This window comes from Pleurodeles waltl, chromosome 4_1 (genome assembly GCF_031143425.1).
Source record: "Pleurodeles waltl isolate 20211129_DDA chromosome 4_1, aPleWal1.hap1.20221129, whole genome shotgun sequence".
NCBI lineage: Eukaryota > Metazoa > Chordata > Amphibia > Caudata > Salamandridae > Pleurodeles > Pleurodeles waltl.
In genome coordinates, this window is record NC_090442.1 from 492,783,099 (window position 1) to 492,798,801 (window position 15,703).

Here is a 15,703-nt window from a genome sequence, read left to right on the forward strand (position 1 = left end):
TATTAGGATACTTAAGAGTGATTCTTCCAAACCTGTAATCCTCGCGGTTAGCAAGTTCCTTGCGACCGCTTGGTATATACGATGTCGATCACTGAAATAAATCTTTCCATCTTTTTTCTTTTAACCATTTTATGATCTAGTAATTTGTGGATACAAAGCAAAGGAAGGGGAGTATTTTTATTGCTGCCACATTTTAATTATTGTATATATATATATATATATATATATATATATATATATATATATATATATATGAAGTATTAAGTTTGGACATACTATCTTATTTATGTTTTTAATTTTAATTACAACATGTACTGTATTTTTTATTCTTTGATGGCCTTAAATGACCGAATAAGGCTGCTGTTGACTTGACTTGATATGTATTTTAGTACTAAATGATTGAGAATTAAACACACATAATGGATTCAATAGCTTTCTTAATATGAGAAATCAATGCATGTTTAAAATTGCTTGACATAACATGAATAATGCTTTCCTAAAAATAATTTGCTTTGCATACTTGATTGCATACTTGATTTGAATTTATGAGTGCACAATAGGTTTTGTTAAAGTATTAATTGTATTAAATATGCTTGGACTTTCTTAACTTAAGTAGGCCTGAAAGTTCATTTGCAAGCAGTCATGGAAAATGTTATCTGTTCAAGCTGTCCCTTAATCAGAATATGTTTTTCTCTACGCAGCAAATGTACTGTTGAATGTTCTATTTTATTCCAGGAGAAGAGTATGTTTTAACGTTAGCTAATGTAACAATATTTGTTCTAACTGCTGAATTGCACAGGAAAATTCATAAAGTTTATATGAAAGAATTTTAGCTTAGTTTCTTGTGTGCCATGGGAAAGGAAATCAATGATGAAAATCATTAGAAAATGTACTATTTTAGTAGAAGCATCTGAAGTCATAGTAGAAACAAAGGACATTTGCTGAGAGAATTTCATAATGTACCAGAAATTGGTGGTGCCATCTACAATGATTGGATGCTGAAATCAACTCCCAGTGTGTGCCCACCAGATGGACCAATCAAATAGATTTTGGTTATTTTAATTAGTGAAGACCTTTGGAACTTAATTAATTCTTCTCCCCTGCTTTGTACTGTTTAGAACTCTATAGGAGTTTGTCTATTTTACTTAAGTCTGCTTTCACATTTCTACTCTGACTTTCCTGATGAGTTTCTCATCAGAGTTTTAACTGCCTTATTCCGTTATGTGGTTCAGTACTAAGAAGGCCTGCTAATTCTGAACTGCTGATCTATCCTACATGCAGCTCATGTTGGGCACCGTCCTGATGCTACTGCCAACCGACGCCAAAAGATGGTGAATGCTCCACTAAATGAATCAATGCTGTATGCCGTCCCAAGAGGAGAGGTATAACTAAATGTGGTTTCCTTGTTTTTCCTTTCAGTTAGTAACTTATATCAGCGTAGTGTTATAGTTAGTTACCATAGTTAGATGTTTTCCAAATTATTTCTGACTTCTTTTATTTTTGCTTTTGCCTGCATGTGTTAGCTTGTTCCCACAAATGCAAGTCTCAATTCTGGTTAGTGTTAGAAATGGCCCAGCTCTGGAACCTGAAGTCTGAAATGTATTCTTAAAACTGTAATTTGATTATTTTCCGATGTCACTGTCATGTGCTTTGAAGTCTGATCATAATGTGCATATTGTGTTGCTGAGAATCTACATTATTCATTTGGAGTGTTTAACAGTATTGATGTTTCCAAGGTTGAGTCTTTTCAGACGCTTTGGACAGCCCATGGTTTTCATGTATGTTTATAACTTAGTTTTTTGCACATGTGGTTGTTTGATCCTAAACACTGACTTCGTCATCAAGTCCAAAGGTTCAGTCAACCGCTGAGGGTGAGTATTTTTGATGATTTCTGATGATGATATAGGAATGGTTATGTCTTGCGAAGAATAGAGTTAGAATTTTCCTACATTGTTGTTCTTGGTGTAGTGTAAGTGTTAATAAAATTTCAGCGTTGTGTTACAAGTGTATGGTATTTGTTTTGAGTAGGGTTTTGCACTTGCAATGCATTGGAAATTGTAGGTGAAAGGTGATGTATGAGCGAAGAAGGGAGTTTGCCTACTCCAAGGTAGCTAGATAGGGAGTTTGTATACTCCAAAGGGTGAGAGTAGGGGAGTTGGCATACTACAAGTAATTGTGGCACTTTATGCTCAGAATTGCCCATGTGGTACTGTTTAGAACTCTGTTGGAATTTGTCTATAAATTCAATATAGACAAATTCCAACCCTGTTGGAATTTGTCTATATTGCTTAAGTCTGCTCTCTCACATTTCTACTCTGACTTTCCTGATGAGTTTTCGCATCATAGTTTTAACTGCCCTATTCTGAAATGTGGCTCAGTACTAAAAAGGCCAACTAATTTTGAACTGCTGATCTGTCCTATGTGCAGCTTGTATGCTGCACTGTCCTGATGCTGCTGCCAACCGACCCCAGATGATGGTGAATGATCCACTAGATGAATCAATGCTGTATGCTGTCCCATGAGGAGAGGTATAAACAAATGTGGTTTCCTTGTTTTCCCTTTCAGTTAGTAACTTACACCAGCATATTTTTATAGTTAGTTACCCCAGTTAGATGTTTTCCAAATTATTTTTGCCATGTTTTATTTTTGCTTTTGCCCGCATGTGTTAGCCTGTTCCCACACATGCAAGTCTCAGATCTGGTTATTGTTAGTAACAGCCCAGCTCTGAAACCTGAAATCTGAAATTTATTGTTAAAACTGTAATTTGATTATTTACTGATGTCACTGTCATCTACTTTGAAGTCAGGTAGTAAAGTGCATAGTGTTTTGTTGCTAACCTACATAATTCTTTTGGAGTGTTTAAAGTATTGATGTATTCTAGGTTGAATCTTTTTAGATGCTTTGGACAGCCTATGGTTTTCATGTATGTTTATAACAGTTTTGCACACTATTTATGTGACACTGATTTTGGGATTGTAATACTACTTTCAAATTTTATTCAATTAGGGGTTTTGTGTTAGTGTTGATTTATTCATGGTGTTTAATATTGTTTATTGGGTTTTATGTATTGATTTGTGGATATTTGATCCTAACTTCTGACTTCCTCAAGTCCAAAGGTTCAGTCAACCTCTGAGGGTGAGTATTTGTGATGATATCTCACCTGTGAATGCCCAAACACATCTCATCTATGAGTGTGTCAGTGCACCATCTCACACTGCCGCAATGAACCAGCATTTATCTATCGAGAATTGCATTCAAAGTAGGATGGCACCAAATATTCAATATGCCACTTGATCTTGTCAGTGATTTAATTGGTATTTCCCTAAAACCAATACAGAAAGTAAAAAACCTCAAAATGAACCAATAGGGATTGATGAGTGCTGTCGGTGTATCCAGTGTCAGTAACAACGTACCTGTACACTGTGACAATGCAGTCCAAACGAAGGCATTCTGTCAGTGGAAAAATAAACAGGTAGATTTTCGACTTATGTTGCAAAATTAAACAGAAAATAGTTCAAAATTAATATTGAAGCCCTAATCCTTTACCCATACCATCTTTCCTTCAGCAAATCGTGTTGCAGCCATTTTTTATCACACACTATTTATAAATATGGTTTGGACACATATCTTGAAATAAACTTAAAATGTTTATTTGATAAAGATATAAGGTGGAACTGATGGGTTTGTTTGTCCCTGCACTTCTGACAGTCCGAGATAACAGATCTGAAACTAAGCAGAATAAATGGAATTCTACCTGTCTCCCACTCCCTCCATCAACGATGGAAATGCTGCAGTCAGATGAAGAACTCTTATGTGTTACGGAAGTGATGTTGTGGCCCTGTGTGTGAAGTGGTGATGGAAGTTTGAATAAAGAGCGATGATCATGTATTAATTATACGCTAAAATCAATTCAAAAGCACTGTAGTGCTGCAGAATACCAGCCGATCTCCGTTTACGGCTGTAAACTGATAAAAGTAGTATGAATTTGATAATTTGCAGGAAAAAGTTAAATATACCACAACGGTCGATGCTGTTTCTGCACCATGGAGTGAAAGAACGGAAGTAGCAGCGTTTGGACTGCATGCTTGAATGGGGTCAGAAGAGCTGACATTTCAAGAAGCAAAAAGTTCTTCACTTTCATGGGGGCGTAAAGGAACATCAAAGAGTTTGGAACTATTGGGCTCAATAGTGAGAGAAGTTGTCGGCGAATCAATAACTACCACTTCATTTTTTTTAATATACGTTGACCACTGTATTATTGTCGTTCTTTGGAGTCATAGAAGTAGCAGTCACTTCATCTTTCATAAAGAGTCCAGTTTACATTACATTGGAGCCAATCTGTGAGTTACATGTACGTACGTACGTACGTGTATTTATGTAGTGCGAACCTAAATGAAAGGCTGCGGGAGCTGTACAAGCTCAAAGGTAGAGTCAATATGTGAGAGCAAAGGTAGCTGTTTTGTAGACTTTTACTGCATCATCATATACTGTTCTTTAAAGCAGTTAGTCCAGCTCTTTCATAAGTTGGAGGAAATGTCGGGTAGTCCTGATGGATATAAAGATATCATTCCAGATCCCTGGGCCAAATATATTAACACGTTGCTTGACCGGACGTCCTTGACCTGGTATTTAGTGGCGGCTGGCAGCTATAAAAAATGGTGGGTCATCCATACTGCACCAACTGCTACATTGTTCACTTAATATAATAAAAATAACCAGCTTATCTTGTCGACCTTCTTTACATACTTTGAAATCCAACATCTGGCGGTATTGCAGTGCAAGCTTGCAGAAACTAAAGCGTCACACATCACAGCCAATGCAAGCACTGCTGTCATGCTGTTCATGTTAGTCATCAGCATGCGAGCAGTGCAAGGATTGACTGAGACAGGAGAACACAGTGCTTCATCATAGACTGATGCGGCTATGTCTCTGCTTCCCCAGCTCTCTGATAGCATTCACTGGGGAAGCCTGAACTGCGCATGTCGGGCTGGCTGCAAGCAAAATACTGGTCAGTCTGACATGTGCAGTTCCGTTACACAGTTCCAGCTGGTCGCACCTCAACCACTCCTACAGGAACGCCTACTGCCTGCTGGGAGAGACAGCCCAGTGGTGGCTACATGGAGGACAGACAAATGAATGGCATTCCGCACAGTCTGGGGGAAAGTAATGGGCTTGGGAACATACGTAGTGTATGGGATGTTGTGGCTCGCAGGCAGTGGGTCAACACTCCTACGACCCTATGAGTGAACCACCCCTGCTGGTATTCCCCCAAACATTTTGGCTTTACTCCTCCTTATTTGCTGAATTCATTTTACTTGGTTGTAGCACTTTACCACTAATGGCCAGTGCGAAAGTGCTTGTGCTCTCTCCTTCAAACATGGTAGAACTGGCCTGCTCCTAATTGGCACATTTAATTTACATGTAGGTCCCTAGTAAATGGTGCTGCATTACCCAGGGCCTGGCAATTAAATACTACTAGTGGGTCTGCAGCACTCATGTGCCGCCTACTAAAGTAGCCTTTTAAAACATGTCTCAGGCCTTTCACTGCAGCCTGTGGTGCATTTTAAACTCCCATTTTGAGTTAGCAAAATAAACATTTTGTCAGGTTTAAACCCTCCTTTTTTAATACTTATGAGTCTACCCTTAAGTAGACAATGAAAGGCTTATAGGGCAGGGTTCACTGAATTAGAAAAGTAAAACATGTGCACTTAGTACTTAAGTTTTACATGTCCTGGCAGTAAAAAATCCCTAAATTTATTTGTCACTGTTGTAAGTCCTATCTCTCCCATTGCTTTACAATGGGTCACCTTATTACATTTTACAGGTACTAACTTTGGATCGGAAGTAGATAGAGATATGCTTTTAACAATCAAATTACTTGTAATCTAAAATCCTCTTTAATGGTTTAGTGTAGTTTTAAGTTACAATTCTGAAACTGCAACTTTTAGAAGGTTGGCATTTTCTTGTGCCAACCATTTGTGTCTACTACCAGGATCCTGTGTCACATGACTGTGAATGGCTTTGTTGCTGGGGCATCATGGGACGTCCTGGCAGGATAACTTGGAAGGGGTTGTTCCAGCTCCATTTACACTTGAAAGGGGCTTTGCCTCCTGCCCACATAAAGAAATCCGGCACCAGGCCTGCCCTGCCATTTCTTACCCTCAGAGAGTTTGGAGCCTTGACAGAGGAAGGTGAAGACCTTTCCAGAACAAGCTGTAGGGGTAGTACATGGTGTCCCCACCACAAAGACTGTGACAGATATAAGTATTAGACTGCAAGAGCCACTCATCAGAACACTCCAGGACCTGTGGAAATTAAAGAAGGAGGACTGCCCTGCTTTTAGAGAACTGTCCTGGAGATTGAAGGACTGCTTTGCTGTCTGAAAAGGAAAGTTGGACATGCTTGATGTGATCTCAGGCTAACCAGAGTGACCCCAAGGGTCAGTTGTCTTACCTCCTGTGTGAGTTACAGGGACACATCATGCTTCAGAGGCACCCCTGCAACTGCCCAGTTGACTTACTGCAACTGAACCTGCAGGGCAGGGACCTGCAAGGAAACCAGTGTGAGCCCTGCTGGGGTCTGCTTGAGTGTGTTCCTTATCCCCAAGATGTGCCTCCCCAGGTCCAGAACCCTTGGCTGGCATCAGCATGTACTACTCCTAAAGAACAAATGTAAATCCTGAGTTTTGGGCTCCTCACAACCATGAATGGGTCTGTTCATGCCAAGGGTCCTGTGATGACTTGCAACACAAAGTTCATGTGAGACCTGCTCTCTGCTGCCAACAACAACTGGCAACACTAGACCTGAACTTCGAGTTGCAGCGACAACAGCCCCCCAGCACAATCAATGTGTGTCAGGATCCTGCAATCCTGCCATCGGGTGTCACTATCACTATCAAGGAGAGTGATGGCATCCTGGAAGTTGAGTTATTTGTAAAACCAACAGATAAAAATACTCTCCTCCATTACTCTACCTTTCATCTGAAAGCACAAAGGGAATGTATTCCGTTTGGGCAATTTTTGAGACTGAGGAGAAATTGTCCCACCCTTGATGATTTTTACAAACATTCTACGGTTCTGAAGCAGAAATTAAAGAACAGAAGGTACCCACACAATAATTAGTCATTCTTTTAAGAGAGCTCGTTTTTACAATAGGGAGAGTATGTTTGAAAATGAACGTAGGAATAAGCGACTGGATAGGATTGTATTTGTTAGTCAATTCAGTGGTATGAGTAATAAGATAAAAAATGTCATAAATAGGAGTTGGCATGTGCTAAATATAGAAGGAGAAACCCCTTTAGACAAACCTATTTACGAGTTTAGATGCATTAAGAATTTGAGAAGCCGGTTGGTTCATACCTACAGAGAAGGACATCAAGTGAAACAATTTAACCTGATTGGTGATGAAGTAAAAAGGAACTATAGGTGTGGTAACTGTAGTTGTTGTGAGTCTTGTATAGAAGAAAAGTTTATTGAATACCGGGGCCTCAAAGTACCTCCAGGAAAAATAAATAACTGCTGTAGTAAAAACATTGTGTATTTAATCTTATGCCCGTGTGGTTTGGGTTATGTGGGTGAGACAGGGAGAGAATTGAGGACCCGTCTATGCCAACATAGATCAGCAATTAGAACAGGTAAAATGAATGCACAGTTGGTGGAAAATATTTTAAAGAAGGGACATACAGAGAACGATTTACGGTGGTTTATTTAAGAGAGAATTTGCCCTAAGAAAAGAAGTGGTAATTGTGAAATATTGAAAAGGAGGTGGGAATTATGGTACATCATTAGTCTGGAGACGGTTAAGACAGGACTGAATAGTAAGGAAGATTGGGATAAGGGAGTCCACTTTTACTCTTTAAAATATTTTTCTAACAGTTGAGGGACTTTATTTGAAGTTTAGACTCTTTTTGCAGTTATAATGTGAGGGGTAAAAGGCAGGATTATGGAACTTTGTTAAATCGCGACAGGTTTAGATAAGTTTTCAGTAAGACAGGAGTCATATGGGACCATGAAGTAATGATCATATGAGATTAGGTTTTAGGGTTGGCATATGGATATATTACACTTTATGCAGATAATGAAAGTAGGTTACCATGTACATATTTTCCTGCATCATAATGAGTTAATAGTTTACATCGTCATTGTAAATATTTTGATAGTGGGAATCCAAGATGGAGTGTATTTTTACTGTGTGATTGGGGTTAGCAGTATAGTGTTGAAACAAACAGGAAGTGAACTCCAGGGGAGAGGAAACGAGAGTCAGGTTAGGAGGTTTCCACTTATTGGTGTATGTGTGGGTTACAACACTCCCCGTTTAGGGATAAAGGAAGTGTGAGTAGCAAGGCGGCCTAATGGATGAAAAAGGAAAGGACGAGGGCGCTGGCTCGCGATTCGGGCGAGTAAACAAGAATTAGTTCGAATATGGACATAGATATTCGTTATTTCATTTATAAAACAGTATTGTTATCCTCCGTATATATCATACCCATATATTATTAGGCAGAGCAGTTCAGAATCAAAATTGGTCGCCGTTTTGGAAGGCTTACATATCATGTTCATATGTTATTAGGCAGCGTAACTCGGAACCAAAATTGGTTGCCGTTTTGAAGGTTTACATAGCATGGGTGTTTTCCAACACCCATTAGGGCGATTTTGGAAAAATGTTGTGTGAAATGGAAAGATCTGGTGTCTAATTTTAGATAAAGAAGGCTAAACCTGAAGGGATCATATTGGTGTTGTATGTGGACACCGATATTAAGTGGGAAGTTCCTAGAACGATTAATTTTGTTGCTCATAGTACTTTGCACGGAAAGTACTTTGTACGGCATGCTTTGTATTAACGTCTTTGGGTGACTGCTACTTGCATGAAGCAAGCTGTTACCTGCAGTCTCCTTAAGATATAGAGTACTGGTCAATTTATTATTTTCTTTATTGATCCGAACATCAAAAAAATCTATGGAGTTGGAATCAATTTGACTGGAAAATTTCAGATTTAATGTATTGTCATTCAGTATGTTCACAAATGTATGTGCTGTATTCACATCACCTTGCCAGATACAGAAAATATCATTAATATATCTGATCCATAAAATCACATGAGCCTCAAATATATAGATAACTAGTATAGGTTCACTTGGCAATTATACAGGATTAGTCAGGACTCTGATGAGAACAGAGAAATAAATGGGTAAGGAATGCTTATGGTAGGTGTGCCTTCACAGCGATATTGTACAGGTAGAAGGCAGATAGTAAAGGTAGTACGGATGTACATCATCTACACTTATGGATTCATACCCATTGGTGCCCTCCCAGCACTGAAGGACACTGACATGTATAGGTCAGTGTTTGACCTGCTTTTCATGTCCATCCTCCATCAGAACTTAGTAGATGTTCAGTTTTCTGTATGATAAGTGCATTACAGTCACAGCACTGCGCATAATGTTGGCTGGGACATATGCTACTTTCTCACGACTCCCCTGTGTGCCAAACCACCCTGTTTCATAGCCTATGACCTTCTCTTTAGGGAACATCACAAGAATTTCCCAGCATGTCTCCCTTAGTTTTAAAGTTAGATATGCTCACTCAGTTCGATGAATCGCTTTGAACAGCATACTCGGACACCCCCAACTTGCATCCACAAACTGGGTTGTTTGTTGTGCGTGAATGGCATGTGAATGGACCATAAGCAGGTTGGTGCCTGGACGTGGCTTTATGGCCCACCTTCAGAAGGCTTGGTTTCAATATTCAGATACTTTGATAACTATTCATACTTTAAAACCATAATTTCTTGAGGTGCTAAAACCAACCACTGTGAGTGGTGGATTAACTTTAACAAACTAGTACCAGGGGAGTCCAAGGGTGCTTGACTTGCATGGCTCTCACCAGTTTTCCTTCACCCAGAATCCCCTTGAAATCACAAAATTTGCTTAAACAACACTTTTGCCTTGCATTTCAATGAGAAGAAATCCAGGGATCTGCAGGCAGCAACAAATTTTCTACCACTCACCATTCCACTAAGTCTCCAGTGAAAAACAACCTCACTTTAGTGAGTGGGCAAGTGACCACAACAGGGAAGTACCCAAAACGGATTATGGAGACATCCAAATTACCTACCACAAAACAGCCTCATTTTGTAAGACAGTCACCTGAGTATTTGGTCCTGGGTTCGTCAGCCATATAGGGAAACCTACCAAACCCAGACATTTCTGAAAACTAGACACCCAAGGCAGTCAACGGAAGTGTGGCATGTTTGGATTTCACAAAGTTGTCTTACCCAGAATAACCTGCAAAAGTGAAACGTTGATTAAAAACACTATTTTTCCTTTTGTTTTCATCACAGAAACTACAGGAATGTGCGGGGATCCTCACAATTGCTACCATCCAGTGTTTCTCCACTCGTCCTGATAAAAACACAACCCCACTTCCGTGCCTGCGCCTAGTGCCTGCACCAGGAATGGATCACTCCAGGGTTAACAGTAGCCCTCATGCAAGGAATACCATTGACCCTTGTGGGATCTATTCCTGTCGCAGGCACTAGCCTACCCACACAAGTGAGGTACCACTTTTATCGGGTACACTGGGGGAACACTGGGTAGGAGGAAATGTGTGGCTTCTCTCAGAGTCCAGAACTTTCTGTCACCGAAATATGGGGAAAAAGTGTTTTTTTTGCCACATTTTGAGGTTTGCAAAGGATTCTGGGCAACAGAACTTGGTGAGAGTCCCACAAGTTACCCCATCTCGGATTCCCCTAGGTGTATAGTTTTAAAAATTGCACAGGTTTGTTAGGTTTCCCTAGGTGCCGGCCCAGCTAGAGGCCAAAATCCACAGCTTGGCACTTTCCAAAAACTGGTCAGTTATCTTTCGGAAAATGTGCTATGTCCACGTTGTGTTTTGGGGCATTTCCTGTCGCGGGCACTAGGCCTACCCACACAAGTGAGGTACCATTTCTATCAGGAGACTTAGGGGAACGCTTGGTAGGAGGACCTTTGTGGCTCCTCTCAGATTCCAGAACTTTCTGTCACCAAAATGTGATGAAAAAGTGTTTTATTTTTGCAAAAGTTTGTGGTTTGCAAAGGATTCTGGGTAACAGAACTTGGTGAGAGCCCCACAAGTCACCCCATCTTGGATTTCCCTAGGTGTCTAGTTTTACAAAATGCACAGGTTTGGTAGGTCTCACTAGGTGCCGGCCGACCTAGAGGCCAAAATCCACAGCTAGGCACTTTGCAAAAAACATGTCAGTTTTCCTTCAGAAAATATGATGTGTCCACGTTGTGTTTTGGGGCATTTCCTGTCGCGGGCACTAGGCCTACCCACACAAGTGAGGTAACATTTGTATTGGGAGACTTGTGGGAACGCTGGATAGGAGACAATTGGTGGCTCCTCTCAGATTCCGGAACTTTCTGTCACCAAAATGTGAGGAAAAAGTGTTTTTTTGCAAACTTTTGAGGTTTGCAAAGGATTCTGGGTAACAGAACTTGGTGAGAGTCCCACAAGTCACCCCATCTCGGATTCCCCTAGGTGTTTAGTTTTCAAAAAGGCACAGCTAGAGGCCAAAATCCACAGCTAGGCACTTTGCAAAAAACAGGTCAGTTTTCTTTCGGAAAATGTGATGTGTCCACTTTGTGTTTTGAGGCATTTCCTGTTGCGGTCACTAGGCCCACCCACACAAGTGAGGTACCATTTTTATCGGGAGACTTGGAGGGACGCTGGGTTGGAGGAAATTTGTGGCTCCTCTCAGATTCCAGAACTTTCTATCACCGAAATGTGAGGAAAAAGTGTTTTTTTGACAAATGTTGAGGTTTGCAAAGGATTCTGGGTAACAGAACTTGGTGAGAGTCCCACAAGTCACCCCATCTTGGATTCCTCTAGCTGTCTAGTTTTCAAAAAGGCACAGGTTTGGTAGGTTTCCCTTGGTGGTGGCTGAACTAGAGGCCAAAATCCACAGCTAGGCACTTTGGGAAAACAGCTTCGATTTCTTTGGGAAAATGTAATGTGTCCACGTTGTGTTTTGGTTTAGTTCCTGTTGCAGGCACTAAGCCTACCCACACAAGTGAGGTACCATTTTTATCAGGAGACTTTGGGGAATGCTGGGTAGGAGGAAATATGTTGCTCTCTCAGACTACAGAACTTTGTATCACCGAAATGTGAGGAAAAAGTATTTTTTTTACCAAATTTTGAGGTTTGCAAAGGATTCTGGGTAACAGAACCTGGTGAGAGCCCCACAAGTCACCCCATCTTGGATTTCCCTAGGTGTCTAGTTTTACAAAATGCACAGGTTTGGTAGGTCTCACTAGGTGCCGGCCGACCTAGAGGCTAAAATCCACAGCTAGGCACTTTGCAAAAAACAGGTCAGTTTTCCTTCGGAAAATATGATGTGTCCACGTTGTGTTTTGCGGCATTTCCTGTCGTGGCCACTAGGCCTACCCACACAAGTGAGGTAACATTTTTATCGGGAGACTTGCTGGAACGCTGGGTAGGAGGAAATTTGTGGCTCCTCTCAGATGCCAGAACTTTCTGTCACTGAAATATGAGGAAAAGGTGTTTTTTTGCGAAATATTGAGGTTTGCAAAGGATTCTGGGTAACAGAACTTGGTGCGAGCCCCCCATTTCACCCCATCTTGGATTCTCCTAGGTGTCTAGTTTGAAAAAATGTGCAGGTTTGGTAGGTTTCACTAGGTGCCGGCTGAGATAGAGGCCAAAATCTACAGCTAGGCTCTTTGCAAAAAACACATCAGATTTCAATGTAAAAATGTATTGTGTCCATGTTGCTTTTGGGGCGTTTACTGTTGCGAACATTAGGCCTACCCACACAAGTGAGGTACCATTTTTATCGGGAGACTTGGAGGAATACAGAATAGCAACACAAGTGTTATTGCCCCTTGTCTTTCTCTACATTTTTTCCTTCCAAATGTAAAACTGTGTGTAAAAAAAGACTACTATTTCAGGAATGCCCTTTAATTCACATGCTAGCGTGGGCACCCCGGAATTCAGAGATGTGCAACTAACCACTGCTTCTCAACACCTTATTTTATGCCCATTTTGGAAATACAAAGATTTTCTTGATAACTATTTTTCACTCTTTATATTTCAGCAAATGAATTGCTGCATACCCGGTATAGAATGAAAACCCATTGCAAGGTGCAGCTCATTTATTGGCTCTGGGTACGTGGGGTTCTTGATGAACCTACAAGCCCTATATATCCCCACATTCAGAAGAGTCCATCAGATGTAACGGTATATTGCTTTTAAAAATTTGACATCGCAGGAAAAAGTTACAGAGTAAATTGAGGAGAAAAAGGGCTGTTTTTTCACCTCAATGTCAATATTTTTTTATGTCAGCTGTTAGTTTCTGTAGGAAAACCTTGTAGGATCTACCCAAATGACCCCTTGCTGAATTCTGAATTTTTGTTTATTTTTCAAAAATATTTAGCTTTCTGGGATCGAGCATTGGTTTCACACCCATTTCTGTCACTAACTGGAAGGAGGCTGAAAGCACAAAAAACAGTAAAAATGGGGTATGTCCCAGTAAAATGCCAAAACTATGTTGAAAAATTGGGTTTTCTGATTCAAGTCTGCCTGTTCCTGAACATGGGTGAAACATGGGAAGCCGGTGATTTTAGCACCACAAACCCTTTGTTGATGCCATTTGCAGGGAAAAAATGACAAGCCTTCTTTGCCAGCCCTTTTTTCCCATTTATTTTTAAAAAAAATGAAACTTTTGCTGTATTTTGGCTAATTTCCTGGTCTCCTCCAGGTGAACCCACAAACTCTGGGTACCCTCAGAATCCCTTGGATGTTGGGAAAAAAAGGACAGAAACTTGGTGTGGATAGCTTATGTGGACACAAAGTTATGAAGGCTTAAGCGTGAACTACCCCAAATAGCCAAATAAGGGCTCAGCACTGGGGGGGGGCTGGGGGTGAAGCCCAGCAGCTAAGTGGTTAATTGTAAAGACAGATTTACTGTTACAAGTTTGAAAATGCCACTTTTAGAAAGTTAGCCATTTTCTGCTCATAGCCCGTGTGCCTGCATCCTCTCTCTAATGCACGTCTGGGGTGGGGTGAAAGCTGGTTTACTACATTCCCTTTAGACAGCCTCACACAAACAAAGGGTAGGTGTGGCTGAGTGGCCTTCTACACATGGAAGTCCATACAGACAATCGTATCACAGTAGACTAAGAGTAGGCCTGAGCAAAATTATGCTTGTATAATTCATGTAATTTTGTAAATGTAACATTAAGCTTGTTACATGAAATTCCTGAAAGTAAGTCATTAACCACTTCCTGAAATGACATGCCAATCACAATAAAAATGTACTGTGAATGTATCTTTCTAAGAGAAAATTTACAGTGAACGTTAGCCACAACCAAATACATACTACTGATGTTCACAATGGCTTTATTTAAATACATCCTTGCAGCAAAAATTGACACGATGATACATTGCCCACTAAAATGTGAGGTGAAATGACAGATTTGCATAATTACATGTAATTTTACATAAGTTTGCTGAAAAGTTGTGTAATTATGCTAAAGCAAATTAGGTGAATTTCCCACACCGTTAATTAAGTGGGTGTTTTGAAATATATTTATGTACTATAATGTATTGGTGTATGGACCATGAATGAGTGGAATATAGAGATGTTATTTAATGAGCTAGTAAGAGAAAAGTATGAACTGGTATAGTTACATGGTTTGCTTCATTTGCAAGCAGGAAATAGGTATATTTGATGTCTGTTTCAAGAATCAAGCGTTAAGGTTTAGGAAGAGCTGAGGAAGAGATTATTTTATATTTTTGTAAGTACAAAAGTTGAGAGATTAGATATTTTATTAGATTCAGAGATGTACTGGTTAAAGTCAGATTATGGTGGTTGGTAAGACAAGAGATGTGAGCTGGACAGAAAAGGATACTGGTGGAATAGAATTAGGAGGTGAGTAAAAGAAACAGTTCATAGGAAGGAAAGGAGTGGTGGATGGAGGATATGGCCTGGAGGGGTAAAGTGAAGATAGGTTCCTGTGAGGAAAGTGTCAGCAGTAGTAGGAGTTGGAAATATTTGAGATAGCTCTTCGTAGTTCCAGGTATCTAAGTAGGGCAACTGATTATTCTACTGAATACAAGGTTAGACACCGAAACTATTAATGGCATTTCAAGTAACAATGATTTAAATATGTTTATTTTAAGAATTTACCCAACTCATGGGAATCACTCAATTATTGACATCACACAAAACAGAAATGGTATTTAAAATTTGGGAAACAACAATTTAGATGAATTAGAATAATTTATAGGGTAGAAATAGAGGGCCAGAGAAAGAGTTAAAAAAGAGACCATCAGCTCTTATTGACAGAATATATTTTTGGGAAGAATTAAACTATTAGAACGTAGATACTGATGACTTTGATTTAGCAAACAGAGTAATGTTGCTAAATTATCACTGAACCCTATACGATGATTTGAATTCATATTGGATCAGCATCAAAGCTTTTAGAACTCACAAGTGAGAGATTCTGCCAACCTGTGTAGAAGCGATATGTGGGATAAGATTATTAAGTCTATACCAGACATAATGTGGAGATTGCTGTTACTCGCAAGTTGAGCATTGAGTAGTGGTATACCACGCTAAGTTCAATGACCCTGTGAATTTGGATTCTGCAATTCGTGAATTGGTAGGAATGTTGGGACTGTTTGTTGTGGCAGTGGGTTTTGAT